A 16,869-nucleotide genomic window follows, 5' to 3' on the forward strand; every position below is an offset into this window, starting at 1 on the left:
AGGAAGAACCCACATTTATAAAATACGTAAATTGACCCCAGCTGAAATGAGTATGAATCTCAAAGCCCTGTTCACTCCCAACATCAGGTGCCTGAAAAGGTTCTTAGAGCACTGTCTGTAATCATAGGCCTGGATTAGTGTCCAAGATGTCCCGCACATATAAAAGACCTTTCTTATTCCTTGCCTTGCCTACCTTTCCAGCTCCACCTCTTGCTCCCTAGGTACGCATGTGGGCACATACACACACACACCAGTCACCACACCACCATGTTGATTTCTGCCTTTGTGCAAGTTATGCCCTCTGCCTGAAACATCTTCTCTACTGAAGAACTTACTCTTCAGACCCAGCTTCGATGTCATGTTCTCAGCAAAAGCTCCTTTATCCTTTCCTCTGCAGTTGCAGTTATTAGCCTCCTCCTCTATATTTCTTCTATTCTTTGAACTGTATTCTCCTATAAGAAGTTGAAGATTGTAAAATAAATTAGCATAAACAGGAGCAGAATTTACCCACTGTGTGTGATCACCTTCTCCTACAGAAAGACCTTTTTAGGGCTTCAATTTAAATGATTTTCTCACCTTATTCAGTGATGTAAAGGAGCTAAGAAAATGTTTTCTCTCTCAGGTTTGGTTGTAAACTGATGGGAAATGATAATGCACCTGTCCTCATTTAATTCACTTTTAAGTTCTTCTTCATCTTAAATTTTCCAGGTGCGTGATCAAGCAAAACAGTTTACTATACAATTAAAACCTGTCGGAGTTTTCCATCTGGAGGTCCAGCCTGAAGCTCTTCCTACCAGGCAGAGACAAGCAATCCTACAAGTATGAGGAAGGGGATATGAAATGTGGAGGGGATGGCTCTGCAGGGCAGTATAGCTACCCTCACATCTGTGTGAACTTCTGAGCTACAGAGAAATTAGTGAAAAATGTGAGTAGCAGTATCTTGATGTTCTCTCAAAAGAATTATAAATTAATTATATTACTTATTCAATTTTTTCTAAATCTAAATTTCTAGCTGGTGTGAACTAACCTAAGCCAGAAACCCAAAGCAATTGTTTTCCTCTTTTTAAACTCTCTGGCCTTGCATAAAATGCATTAATTGGAAAAATTAACATTTCACAGATCCACTAAAGTGTTCCTCCTTTGTGGTGGTTTAACACAAACAAAGAGTCTATAGAATAGTTCCTTGCCTGATTCTCTTCCCATCAGAATATGAATATGGGCAGATTTGAAGCCTATAAAGGTTTTTAGGTACATGTTAGGACAAAAATCTTTGTTGAGACCTTAATATGTCATGCCTTGTAAAGTTTCTGTAATCTTATAAGGACTTTGATAAGATCAACATTTTCAAAGATTTCCATTCCAACAATTTTTTAAATTATGTAGTTGTGTAGAATTTTCACTGGTAGCTACTAAAACAAAGTCAATCTACTAAATACTGAACCAACACTTTTTTATATTGTCTACACTACTGAGCATACTGTGTCATATCAACGAAAAAGTTATGCCAAAAATGCTTCTGTGTTGTTCTGTCATGAGACAAAGTCCACAGAGACTAATAACCAGTGGATAAAATTAAAGTTATGTGAAAGTTAAAGAGAAGCAATAAGGTTTCTAGAGGGAAAAGTCATCTTTATTCTCTAACCCAGGTGTAGATAGTAAAGTAGATAGGTATAGATAGACAAAAGTATATATAAGAAAGATACCATACTGATAACTGTGTGAACATCTTACTATAAAACAAAGTCAATTTAAGAGAGAAAATAATGGGAAGAGTAAACTGGTTCAGCAGATAAGGAGGAAGAAAAAAAGACAAAGGTTGAAAGTCCGAATGTAGCAATTTGTAGTCAATTAAACAAACATATTATATTACATTTTTATATAGATAAATGTATAAACCCAGGCAAGAACTTCAATATGCATAAACTGATTTGTTCTAAACATATGGTACCAGGTATGACATATATAAAGAATGATTTACTAAGCCAGTGACATCAAAGTATATATGAGTGGGTGGCATGCCTGATCTATTCCCATTACCAGCCTCCCCAACCCTGGAATGAACACTCCCACTCACTCTATGCCCACAAGACATTTATTTTCTTTAATGGAAAAGAAAAAAACAAATAGCAAATCAGTGGCTGGGGGCATTCTGCTTTGCCTCATTGCCCCTTCTCTATTGACTTCCTACTTAATATTACTTTTTGGAAACTTGAAACATTAAACTTCTTGCCATCTCCCAGACATGCAATGTAAATAAAGTCACATTTCAGGATGAAGCAAGGGTTGGGGGGAAAAATCTTCAACTTCTCAGAGCATCCTTATTTTCTATTCAACACATTTAATAATCATCCTCTCTATGGTTTAGAAATACTATGAACATATTGTTTTGTGTAGGTGAATAATAAAGTAAAAAGGTTTTAGTATTAATGAAAATATACAGATGTATTGTATAAACTCACCTTTATAAACTAAAATAATAGAAATAAAAGCATTATCTAAAACGTTTTTTAAAAGCCGGGCAATGAGTTTATATTTTTTTAAAGACTTATTTGTTTATTTTTGAGAGTGAGAATGAGAGAGAGAGAGAGAGAGAGAGAGAGAGTACATGAGAGGGGGGAGGGTTAGAGGGAGAAGCAGGCTCCTCACTGAGCAGGGAGCCCGATGCAGGACTCGATCCTGGGACTCCAGGATCATGACCTGAGCCAAAGTCAGTCGCTTAACCAACTGAGCCACCCAGGCGCCCCTGGGCAATGAGAATATTAAAAAATTCCAGGAATGTTTCAGAATAGTGTGGCTAGTAGTCAGTCCTGCTTCTAAACTTCAGGTAGAGAGAGATTAAAAGTACAAATCCACCACCACTGCTTTTCACTGCCTCATAGAACAGCTACAAGTTATCAGGCCAAGTCCAAAAGAAACTATCCACTGCTCCAGGAATGCCCTTTCTGGGCTGGATTCCTGCCAAAGCCCCGTAATTCCTTGTATAGTCACAGCACTCTGGGTTCACAGGAACCCCCTTATATAAAGCTTATCCGTGTGGTGGGGGCAATGATTTTCAAAGTATAATCCCTGAACCAATAGCAGCAGCATCACCCAGGTCTGGTTGAAAATAAAAACTCTTAGACATCACCCTAGACTTATTAAATCAGAAACTCTGGATGTGGGCCTCAAACATCTGTGTTTACCATCCCTCCAGGAGATTCTTATGTATGTCAAAGTTTGAGAACTACCATGCTAGAGTAACTCGTCTTGGACACACACACACACACACACACACACACACACACACACACACACACACACATACACGATGAAAAACAGTGTGGTTCACAGACATTTGGTCATTTGTGTTAAGCTTGCCTGACTAGGACTCTATCTGCTCAACGCCATTTTACTTCTTTGTTCTATTTCCTGTCCTTGTCACTGGAACTTGACTGAGGCAACCCTGGTAGTTTCCAGCTCTAAATCCTGGGGAGAAGTGATGAGGAAAGCTCTTAATGCAAACAAATTTTCCTTTTGCAATGGAAGTTCATGTTTCCTGGTTATATCCTATCTCTAGGAAAGCTATTGGATAGGGTGAAAACAGACAAGCCAGAATCTGAGTCTGTAGATAAACTCTCCTTTTCTTACACGTTCACCCATAAATACTACAAGCACCAACTTAGTGATTAGATTTAACCTTTTCAAACACTTCATAAATATTTAGATATTTTCTTTTTAAGTGTTTCCAAAGGAACAAATGTTCTACATACATTGAATAATCAATTTATTGCATAATTTCCTAAAAGTCAGTAATAACCTGTAGTCGATATCCAACCCATAAAGGAATCTGAAAAATACTTTATTCAAATGCAAAGAGAAAAACTCAAGAATTTGATTATTACTTTCTTCAAACATCATTAGCTAGAAAGATATACAAAATGGAAATTAAATAATAATATTCATTTGTGATTCAAAATTCCCATAGAGGATAGATGATAAGGGTATATATTACATATTTCATTGGCTACTAAAATAATCAACATTGCATTGCATTCGTGTAAAATTTAGCAAATGACAAATTTCCTTTAAGCAGAAACTTTATAGTATACTGCATGATGTTGATTACTGCTGAAGGAGATAAAATCTTACAGCTACTGCTAAGGATTTTAAGCACCACCTGTATACAGCCAGAGAGTCTATCAAGTGCACCGATACGCCACTCAGTTGAGACCCTACCACACTAAGCTCTCACAGAGTCGTGACTACTATTTTGTGACTATTGGCCCTCCTCAAAGTAAAAATGAAGCTGGTTGCTTTAAGAATTTATGTTCTTTTTTAATGTGACTCCCCCTCCTAATTCCCCCCTTCATTTTTCCCTTGTGAATATTAGGGTAATTATAAACCATTATAAGGAAATACAATTTAGTTTTCTTATTTGTAAAAACAATACTGTATTCACTTGCTAAATGAGAGCAATTCTGAGATTTTTTTAAAAAAACTAGTCTATTCAAGAAATCATGGGAATGAAGAATGGTAATGTACCATTAAATGAAATTGAAAAATAATAAACAAAGTTCATTTCCATTTTCTCCTTCATCGAAACTTTTGCCAAGGCAGTTATTAATGAACAGAATTAATTAACTGCATTCTTTCTTCTAGTATATATAAAATGGTCAAAGGGTAGCTGCAGGAAAGAAAAGAACATAGGATCTAAAAACTTCAAACTAGACCATAATCAGTGATCCAGAGCTGTTTACAAGTGGCACTTGAGTTTTCTGTATTGCTAAATTTCTATAAAGCAAATCTCTGTTTAAAATATCCCATAACATTGAATGCTTTTTTTTTTCAGTTTCTTCAAAGAAAATTTTATTGGATAAATGTCATTGTCTCTTTCCTATTGCTGCTATCACCAATTACCACACTGAGGGTTTAAAAGAAACAAATTTACACTTTTCCATTCCTGGAGGTCAAAGCTGAAAATGAATCTCATTGGGCTAGAATCAAGAGGTCTCTGCAGGACACAGAGACCTTGAACTCCTACTTCTTTGTTATGTGATTTTGGGTCACCATTTTTTTTTAATCCACAAAAATACGTGTTCTTCCAAACTTTTTGTCATAGAATAATAAAACAGAAAAAGCATGTATTTGGAGACCGACAGATCTCTATATAAATTCCCACTCTGTGACATTAAGCAGTTCACTGAATATCTCTGAATATCATCATATTTACAAACTGTGTTCTACCTCATAGGGGCTGAGGAAAAGATTGCATTAAATGAGAGAAGTACCTCATGTAGCATCGGACACCTAAAAGGCATTCAGTAAATGGTAGCTATTCCCATACTTTTGAATAAAATATTTAAATGATCCTCTCCATTCATACCTACTTCTCATACTCCACTCCCAATCACACACATCAATAAAAAGATTTTAAGCGCTTTCATCTCTGTCATCTAGAATAATTACAAAACAAAAACATCCACATAAACTAATGCATATGCTGCTATATCTTTGGTAGGGATGATTGGGATAATGCCTTTACTAGTCTTACTTTCTTATTTTCCTTACAACTTTGCTAATGGGCTCTTAATGGTTATTAGAAAATATCAAGAGACAGATTTTTCAAGTGAGGCAGTTTCTGTTGAAGTTGGTCTAGCTATTCAGAATAATTAATTCCTTATAGAAGCCTAGCAACAGCAGGAAGTTTCTGCCAAGCTACTTGATAATCAGCCAGGAAGTTAGCAGGTAAGTGCTCCTTTTAGGTCACCAGTTAATACAGGTGTTTTGAGTTTCTGGAAGTTTTGTTCTCAGAGGAAAAACATTTCAGTGCATCTGAGAAAGCATCAGGGCGACCATAATAAGTCTGAGACCAGTTGCCAGTCATAATTTTAGGCCAGCTGCTACCTCCTTTCGATTTTGAACAAAGAAATACCCTCTGAGAGCACAGTTCTCACCCTGCCTCAGGACTGCTATCACAGAGAACTGTACAAAGCAGATTCTGGCAGGATTTAAACATCATGCTGGGCTGTAGCATAGCTGCAGTAGAATAAGGTCTTAGGTGGGATGGGGATTTGTCAAAACTATGTGTGAAAGAAGACCGGCCTGAGAAGTATAGTTGGTCGATGATAACGTGTTAAGTTTAGAGAAACACAATGGTTTCAAATAAGACTCTCAGAACCTCAATTAAGTTTTATCCCCATCTGACAGTATGTTGGAGGAGATAATACCGAAGCTTTAAAATCCAACAATAAGTTTGAAACTACACACTAGCTAGGTGATCTTGGGTAATTCCCATGATCTTCTAAGTTTCATTTACCTCATCTATTAAATTGGTGAAGATAATAGCACCTATGTCACAGGATTACTGTGATGACTAATTGAGCTAATAGTATAAAGTTCTTAGCACTGTGCCGAGATATAATAGGGCTAAATAAATGGTGACTGCCAGGATTATATGGCAGTTACATTGTCATAAACAGAAAACCTAAATTAGCCAAAAGGACTCATCCCAGCTGCCTATACACTTTCAAGGCGCCTTCTCATTCTGTCAACAACTTCCATCCAACTTCTTCTACTTACATCTCATTGGCAAGAACTAAGCCAAGCCTTGCTACACAGGGAGGACAGGAAATATAATATTTTAGCCATACAATAAAAATTAGGGTTTGCAAATAAGAAGGAAACACGGATTTGGGTGGGAAACCAGCAGACTCTGTCACAACAGGTGACATTGGTTCTTATCTATCATTCCAGTCTTTTACTGTCTTTACTAAATCTACCATCTCTTTCTTCTATCTGGAATAATGACTACTAAAGTACAAATTTTTTTTCCTCTGGTATTTTTCCCTCCAAGAAGTCCTCTATTATTCATCATCTCTATATGGGGTAGCTCAAAAAATTAAATCTCTAGCTTTGCCTTAAGTCAGAAGTTGGCTGGAGTCAAGCCTCCTGCAACTTGGTAAGTTTTGTTCAAATCCCACCTTCAAGACCTTCCCCAAGATTTCTGCCAACTCCCAGGGCTTCCGTTCTCCTAATTATATTTGATTTCAGTTTCCTGCTACCATGAGTATCCACTGTTCTATATGCAACACAGTTGTAACACACCCAGACCCAAACCCTTTGTTGAATAAAAAAAGTTATATGATAGATAGACAAACATACACTCCCACAATACAACTATGAGTAAAATAGGCTTGCCTGGAAATCTGAAGCAGAAACAGAAACATGGCAACAATTTCAAAGGTCATATTTGACATTCACCTTCTTAAAATGTCCCTTATCCACCCCAAATGAGAAAACTTCATTGGCCATGTCTCCTTATACCTTCTCTTTGGACTCTCCCTTCCCCTCCCATCTCTTCCCCCTTTCATCTCAGGAGAAAAATTAATTCCTCTCATTTTCTCACCTGGATTATTGCATTAACATTCTAACTGGTCTCTATACTTACACTTTGCCCTTCTACTGCCCATTTTCAACAGGGCAGCTAGAGAGAGCCTTTGAAAACGTGTCAGTTCATTTCATTCCTCTGCTCAGAATCCTCAAATAGCTTCCCATGAGACTTTGTAGAAAAGCCAAAGCCCTTATAATATGTCCTCCTTGACCTGGTCCCCCTAGTAACTCTCCGACTTCTCTCCTACCAACTCCAGCTTTGTTCAAACAAAAGTCTCCTTGCGGTTCTGGAACACTCCTGCCTCAGAGCCTTTTTTCCCTCTGCCTAGAATGATCTTCCCCCAGTTATCTAAGTGGCTTACTCCACCTGCCTCCTTGAGCTTCTGCTCAATTGTCAGCTCAGTGATAACTTCCCAGACACCATTTTTATAATAGCAACCCTTCACTTCCCAATAACCTATCCACCTTCCTTGCTTTATTTTTCCCCATAGTGCTTATCACTTTCTGACAATCTATATAACTTGCTCATTTATTTGTTTTATTATCTTTCTACCCACTATAATGTAAACCTCATGAAGGCAGAGATTATGGTCTGTTTGTTTGGGTTTTTTTTAGAATTTATTTATTTATTTGAGAGAGACCATGTGAGAGAGAGAGAGAGCACGAGAGAGCCCAAGGAGGGGGAGGGGCAGAGAGAGAATCACGCTCCCCACTGAGTAGGGAGACCCATGCAGGGCTTGATACCAGAACCCTGGGATCATGACCTGAGCTGAGGGCAGACATTTAACCAACTGAGCCACCCAGGTGCTCTGATGATGGTCTGTTTTTATGGCTGCTCTATCTTCACAATATTTGACATGACCTAAGTGCTCAGTAAATATTTGTTAAGTAAATCATAAAAGCATTTTCCTCATGCAGAGCATCTTAACCATCAGTTGTATTATTTGGGCTTCTGCAGACAGCCTTTTTATATCAATTGGTTTATTACTTTTGCCAATCAAAATGTTTCCTTCATAAAAGGAATGCTCTGCCAACTATTGGGAAGACAACCTTCCCACATTTTTAAACCTGTGGTGGCCTTTGTGGTGGCCATGAAGGAATGTTGCTCAGATTCTCCTTCAAGTAACAACCTGCTCAAAAGACTGTAGTCAGCTAACAACCTCTATCTTCAGGACTTACCACAGCATTCACACCCACGCTGAGGCCTTGTCTTGCTGGCTGTGGCCTGTTGAGGACCAAACATAAAGGGTACACTGGAACTTGGAACACCTGATCAACACAGGACATGGGGGGACAGTCTCTGCTCTGGGGCTCCCACTGGCCTGGCCAGGACTTGCTACTTCACAGTAGTCTGGAGCGATTTTTATCCGACCGTCCTCCTTTCCTTTCAGACTTTTCACAGGTGTCACACCTGCATCTGCCAGTTCCCCGTGGACTCCTGACCCCTCCCTGCTTATTTCTCACAGGTATTTTCCTAAAAACTATCTTATATTTCAAATTCTGTCTTGGTGACTGCTTCTCAGAGGACCTAGCCTGGCACAGTCTTCTGGGCATTTTCAGTTGGATATACAGTAATCAGCTCAAATTCAGTGTGTTCAAAACCAAATTCTAGAGGCTTGTGTGAAACTTGGCCCAGAACACTGTGAATCAAATTGGAGCCATTTGGGGACTGAGACCCATTGTGGGAAGGGAAAAAACAGCACTGAAAACCATTTCCTAGGACTGAGCATAGCAGCACCCCAGGCCAGGGCATCCCTGGTAGAAAGGAATTACTCGGATTCAATTCATATACAAAGAATATCATCTAGGTTTCTAGATATTCCAGATATTTTGCCCTTTTTGGAATATAATTTTTTGAATAATTTTAACCCTAAAGTTTATTAAAAAAATAGTGGAAAATAATTTTTAAGAACTAAGTTCTGGATAATTTTGATGTGGTTTTTATCAAAATAAAATAGTAAAATTCTAATTTTTTTAAAGATTCAGACATTTCTTCAATATTTAGGTTCAGAACAGATTATAAATGGCTAGGAATTTAAGTTGATGGAATTTTTGCCTTCTTCCCTTTCATTGGTATTCTTCAGCCAGAGCTGTAAGATATTTTTGATCCATATGCTGAGTAGTTTAAATAGTTTCAAATCACTGTTTAAATATTGCTGAAGTTTCATGATACATATTTTTATCTTCATTAAACGTTATAGGAATTTCTGATGTTAGCTTGTTCCATGTCACAGTGGGACCACTTTTCTAAACGAAGACATTAAAAGTGTAAATTTGTTTAAGATGTTGCCATTTCACAGGAGCATGGTAGTGGCAAGATACCTACATGTCTCCATGATGATTTGAAATGTTTTTCCTTCAGATATGAAATTCTCTTTTGGTTTTGTTTTTAGCTCCTGAAACCTATTTCATCTGGAAAGGATGTCAACTGTACAAGTACATGGAACAATATAGAAACAGGATCCAGAATACATTATGATCTTAAAAGCAAAGAAATTGGCTAATTTTGAAGATCGCCATATAAAAATTTTTAACAGAATTGTAAAATTCTGACTTGAAATTTTATGACTGACTTGAAATTCTATGTCAAATATTTACATGTTTTAAAGATATATATTTATATATCTTTAAAAAAAACCCAAACCTGGGTATTAATTCAAAGAAAACAAAGTTTAAAAAACAAACTGAAAACACAATTTCAAAGAAAAATTCTAACACATTTCTGTGCAGTCCTGTTGGATTTGGGACTTGCCATGAGATATTGAAGACTGTTTTTTACTGAATCAGACTTCACCCAAAATGGCACAGAATAACTTTAATTTTTCTTCTCTACCATCAAAAATCATCATTGGATTTTGAGAAGCATTATGAAAATTTTTCATGGACAAAAAGTTGCTATGATGTAAATCATAGATAACAAAATTCTCCAAATACTTTTGACTCTCGTATTCGGCATCCTAATGAAGATAACACGGTAAGGTAAGAAAAATTGGGTGGTGTATAGAAGGAATAAATGCTATTGAAAACATAAATTATGAAAAGGGATATACTGTGTTAGTCTGCTTGAAATGTTACAACAAAACTCCATAGACTGGATGGCTTAAACAACAGACATTTATTTCTCACAGTTCTGGAGGCTGGGAAGTCCAAGATCAAGGTACCAGTATGGTCAGGTTCCTGGTAAGAGCTCTCTCCTTGCCTTACAGATGGCCATCTTCATGCTGTGTCCTGACATGGTGGGGAGAGAGATAGCAAGCTCTCTGGTCTCTTCTTCTAAGGGCACTAATCTGATCATAAGAACCCAAATCTTAAAACCTCAGCTAAACCTGATCACTTCCCAAAAGCCCCCATCTCCAAATACCACCACACTGGGGGTTAGAACTTTAACATATGAATTTGTGGTGAACACAAACATTCAGTCCATGACAGATACTATGGTAGAAGTTCCTATTCTTATAGCAGTAATTTCCATTCAAGAAAAAAAACGACTCCACAAAAATAATGTCCCTAACAATGAAACCAAGGGTGGGAATGGGGGATGCCAAGAGGAGACAAGTGAGAATTCAAACAGGTTGAGGCTGAAGATCTTATATCCTTAACTCCTGAATATGAGCAATAACTAAATTGAACATCTTTAGCTCTAGGTATATAGGGCCTACATGCACAAACACATAAATACTCAACCAAAAAATCTCCTAAGCTTCTTTCTTAGAATAGCCTCTAAAACCTTTATCTAGAGTACTAAGAACGATTGTCATTGAGGAAGATGATACAAAAGCCTGGCAGAGGGGTGCTTGGGTGGCTCAGTGAGTTAAGCAACTGACTCTCAGTTTCAGCTCAGGTCATGATCTCATGTGTTGTGGGACTGAGCCCCATTTCAGCCTCCATGCCCAGTGGGAAGCCTGCATGAAGATTCTCTCCCTCTGTCCCTCCCCCCATTTACATACGCTCCCTCTCTCTATGTCTAAAATAAATAAATAAGTCTTTAAAATAATAATAATAAAAATAATAAAAGACTGGCAGATATCTGGATTCCCAGGAGTAGAAAATTTTTAGTTATAGCCAGCTAAGAACAAGGCTGGTTCAAGTGGTATAAAGTCTTAGTCCCTAAATGTGCTGCTCTTCCTACAAAAGCTCACCAACGTAAAGCCAAACTAAAGAAACTAGAGATGGGATTTCTTTCATTCATAAGTCCACCTACAATATTGGTAATTTTAATACTTTTGAATCAGCTGCCAAGAATGTTAGTGCAAAAAATTTAATAAAAGAGTATAATCACTCAAATTCTTAATCAACAGCCTCATCTATCCAAACTGATTTGAATAGGCACTGATAAAAAATGTGAATTCTTGAAAACATTGAAAAGGGACAGAGAGGAAGAGGAAACTGAAGATGAAAGTCAGGTTGATCCTGACTTCGCGTAATAGCAATTGTATCCTCCAGAAAGGGCTATCAACCAAAACTTTGATGAAAATTATATTCCTCAAAACAATAACAATGCTGCTGTGATTTCCCAACAAACCATTCAGTCTTCAAATTTTCCACAAACTGATGTGAATATATAGAAGACATTTGGAACAGTGCCTGGTACATAGCAAACCTGCGATAATGTTAAGTATTATGTAATATAGTAGGAAATATGGTGCTATCAGCTTTGGACTTAAAACAATTATAGTTTGTACTTGTGTCAGTCATAGCTCAATATCTGCCATGTTGGCTATTACTTGTAGGTACCAGGGCAAGTACCAATTTCTGGAAAGTCTGGTGATAAGATATAAGATAAGCACTCAAAACTATAATGTACATGCTAAATAATAAAAAAATTAAATTGTAGAGTACAAACTAATTGCTAATCAAATCTGAGAAGAAAGGACATCAAAACCTGTAATTCAGGACTTCTTGGAAAATGCAGAACTGACTTCAAGGAAGAATTATTTTTGTGAAGGTAGAATGTGTATGTGAGTAGGCATTTAATTTGAAAAAAATTCTAATGCTCAATTTTTTAGATTAGTCTTTTTACTTACATATTGTTTATTTTGTAACCCCTTTTTAAGCAATAAAATCAGATTAATATAAGGCAAGCATTCAGTGATACAGGAATGTAAACTATTTTTTTACAAGAATTGGTTTAGAAAACCAATTATTACATCTTTCCTATATGTTCTGAATTTCTATAAATGACTCAATATGAATTGGATATTTGAGTTTTGTGAGATTGTAGAATATTCCAAATCTTAGAAAAGCATGGGAAGATAGACAAAACTCCTTAGGTCACTCAGGCAAATTACTGCCATGTGTCATACCTTGCAGCAAGTTTATTCACATGTTACCTTGTGCTCTCTGTGGTCTGGCCTCAACAGGACTAGTCTACAAAATAGATGCTTTTAAAAACCAAAACTCAAACATGCATCATGGCCTTATCCCCATGTCTGTAATGGGACAGGTGCATCCTTGATTATTTACACAGAGTGCCAAGAAAAGGGGATTGTAGACAGAGCCAGCATGCCTTCCCTGGGCTTCTTCAAGAGAGCTCATCACTAGCTGAACCCCAGGGATCTGGAAGTGGGATGAGAGTAAGCAGAAGGAGAGCAATATAAACAGAAGATTAAAATCGTAAGTAAAAAACAATAATGGCTGAGGATGATGAGGAAAAATATATTTGGTTTCTCTCTTAATTTCCTTTGCTTTCTGAAAAGCTGAGGAATTTTGTTAAGAATAGCTTAAGAATCATTTTATATCAAGGAAACTAAACATGATGCTGATAAAATATACAACTGCCAAACCTATGAACAATGTTAAAATATGTATTTTTTCAATTTAAAAGATGAAATGATTATGTAAGCAAAAATAGTAAGTCAAGAGAAGCTGTGACATAGAAGAAAGAGCACTGGTCTTAGAACGAGGTTTTGGTTGGTGTCCTGCTTTTCCACATGATGACTATGTGATTTCAGCCTCTGCTTACTCATGTGTGAAAGGGGGATAACATTGTCACCCATCCCACAGACTACTGAAGAATCTAATGGGTTGAATAGCAATCCCAAAAAGATATGTCCTAATACTCAGTACCTCTTAATGTGACCTTATTTTAAAATAGTGTCTTTGCAGATTTAATTAAGAAATTCAAATGGGAGATTATACTGGATTTAGAGTGGGCCCTAAATCCAATGACAAGTGTCTTTATAAGAGACAGAAATGGAGAAGACAGAGACACAGAGGGGAAGATCACATGAAGACTAAGGAAGAAAATGAAGGTATGCAGCTACTAGCCAAGAAGTGCAAAGAATTGCCAGCAGTCACCAGAAGCTAGGAAAGAGGCATGGAGCAGATTCTCCCTCCAAGACTTCAGATGGAGCCAACCTTGCCAACACCTTGATTTTGGAATTTTGGCCTCCAGAACTGTTAGAGAATAAACTTTTGTTATTTAAAGCCACCTAGTTTGAGGTAATTTGTTAAGTAGTCCTAGTAAACTAATACAGAGTCAAATGAAATATTATATATGAAAGTGGGCATAACAACTGCTGATAGCAGTCACTCGATTTTCTTTACTAAAATTTATTGTAATCCCTTTTGAAAGAGTTATTAATACTTTTGGAGTAAAATTATTATAAGATTTGTGCTTTTCCTGGGGGTAGCCATCTTCCATTGCCTCTTATCATAAAGGGATAGTGCAACCACTTAGAATACATAATTAAAATATTTTCATTGCAAGCAACAGAATCAACTCAGGCTAGTGCAGAAAAAAAAAAAGGAAAAACCCTACTAAATAAGAGGGTGGGAATTTTGAAGCGAGGTTACAGGGTACCTCTGAAACTCAGAGGAAGAGCTAAACAATCAAGATTCAGACTCAATAGCAGGTGTTTCTGGATTATAACCACCAAATCAGAAGGCATGTGATTCTTTATCCCGGACTGAAAAATATTGTTTCTGCAGTATTTTCCTTTTAGAAAAACTGACAATTGAGGTCCAAAGGATCAAACCTTAGAAAAAAGTATCTCAACTGTGTTATTTGAAAGAATTTTAATTCCTGAAAAAAAACTTGATATTTACATATAGAGATTTGTAACTCTCTCATTAGCTTTTAAATAGATCAAGAAGCATCCTTCCATCCCAACCCTTCATAATGAACACATTGTTTTTACTGGAAAACAGGGTAATGGAAAGCATCCAAAAAACAAAACACATTGTTTTTGTTGTTTTCATTTCCATCTCCGTCAGGAAAAAAAGCCTGGTTTGAATGTTCAGACTCATTTGAATAAAAATGCAACCATGACTTTTGAATTCTAAGACCTGCCTAAATGGCTGAAGTCTTAGGAAATATGTCCCTTAGATACATTATGCACCTTAAAATCTTGCTTGAGGAAATTATCATGTTTGAATTATTTCGAGATGCAGACAGAAACAAGGCATTTTTCAAGAATATATTCTATTTGCCTTTGGCAATTTGCTCTCAGCTTCATTCAGAATTCTCACTAAGAGAAGAGTTAGTGCAACTGGTAGGTTTCCTGCCCTAGAGATTTAAGTGAAAATAAAACTTAGATCACAAGTGAAATCAATTTGATAGATTCCTTCAAACTAAAGCTAAACCCAGTAATCTTTATTTGGAAAACAGTGGTCTATGGAGGAATAAAAAGACTAAGCTTACAAATATTTTTCAGGTAGGAAAATAAGACATTTACTGGAAACCCAAAATACATAACAAAAAGGGTAGAAAACATCCATGCTACAATGTTTTGAAAAATTTTTAAATAGATAAGCTTCTTAATATCATGCAGATAAATTTCTTATAATCCTAGAATTAGAATCATTAGTATTTAAATCTTGACAACCACAAGCTAATAGGTATGCAGACATATATAGAAACAAAATGACCTCTGTTCTCTAGATGCTTTGGTCATAAATCAGTACAACACATCCTTCAAATATAGTCATTTTTTTTCTCCCAGTTGCTAACACACAACCATAGTTTGTGAATGTTAATAATACCATATATATTGGCTTCGTTTTTATAAAGACTCTCCACATGAAGACAAAGACAGCTCCTACATAATCCCAGTTTACCATAATTTCAGGAAAGACTGCCTCCTTCCCAGTAGTGCTAGAAAAAATAGCAAGATAAGAAATGCATCTGGCACTGAGCCCATACATAAACCAATAACTCAAGCTAGAGGGATAGCTACTCTACCAAATCTGAGTTATGTGCCAATCCCTGGAGCAATGGGTAGGATCAGCCCCATGAACTCCACATGGAGAAATGGTGTTTTTGAAAGGAAAAGAGGAATTTTCATCCAAGGGAAAAGCAAAAGAATGCTTGTTGAGTTTACCAGGTAAGAGTCCCAACAGGAAACAAATGGAACACTCAAATTAAGGTAATTCAAGAAAATTTGTTTATGAAGAGATGAATTGCAAAGGTATAAATGGGGTATAGAGGGATCATAAGAGATAGTATAGTACTTAGAAGATTTGTCCAAAGGGATAAGGGAAAGGAGGAGTTACTAAAATCAAGAAGCAAAGGGTCCTGTAGAGAAACCCTATTGTGAGTCACAAAGATCTTCAGTAAGGCACACAACTAATCCAAACTAAACTCACAAGAAGAGAGCCTGGGAAATAAACCCTCTCTCCCTCCAATCCCCTTCAAGGAATAACCATTGGCTAAATTCAACTGAAATCTAGAGGACATGGGAGCCCATTAACATAAGGCTTAAAAGGCAGGCCCCAGGGCAGCAAAATAGTAAGGGCAGATAATGGATCCTGAGGGGCAAATGAAAAATATGCAACACACTGAGCAAGCAAAAAGAATGTACATAATTTACCAGATCCCTTGGCTGCTCATCCATTCATTCAAAAAATAGCAATTGTGTCCCTCAATGGACAAAACACACTTTTAAGTAGGGAAAATACAAAATTAAAAGAGACAAAGTCTTCTCTCAAGCAGTTCACAGTCAAAAAAGAAAAAGGAGCCTGAAACTTTTTTAAAGTGCAACAAACACATTCACTCCAAGAATTTGATTCTGGAGCAGTTTTTCAATAATTTGTTATATTTTATCCCTATAGATTTGGACAAGCAGACTTTTTCTATATAGGAAATTACCTAATACATAATGGAGACCATAAGTGATCACAGACATAAAGCTTTTGTTTTGTTGTTGTTGCTGATTTTTAGAGCGATCAGGTGCTCTCTAGCTCTAAGAAAAGGTACATGTACACAGTACTGAAGGAACACAAAGAAAAAGAGTATTTTTAATAGTACATTAAGGGAAGGAGTTACTGAGGAGAACTACCATAGAGGGAGTGACTCTTCAATTGAATCTTTATAGATAAGGAAGCAAGCAGGTCAATCAGGAGAATAAGGGAGGAATGACATTCTAGAAAGAGAGAATATTATAAGGAAAGGCATGCAGTGGTATTATAATAAATACAACATATTAAAGCAACTGTATGAAATCCAAAATGACCAAAAATTATATAGTCTACTACTCAATGAATGAGAAAGCCAGAAAATGT

The 16,869-nt window shown here is 36.7% G+C and overlaps 1 pseudogene; it reads left to right on the forward strand.

Annotated features, from left to right (window-relative positions):
- Positions 1 to 16,609, forward strand: part of LOC113909305 — a 48,822-nt pseudogene extending 32,213 nt beyond the window's left edge.
- The last annotated feature ends 260 nt before the right edge of the window (positions 16,610 to 16,869 follow it).

This window comes from Zalophus californianus, chromosome 6 (assembly GCF_009762305.2).
Source record: "Zalophus californianus isolate mZalCal1 chromosome 6, mZalCal1.pri.v2, whole genome shotgun sequence".
Lineage (NCBI taxonomy): Eukaryota > Metazoa > Chordata > Mammalia > Carnivora > Otariidae > Zalophus > Zalophus californianus.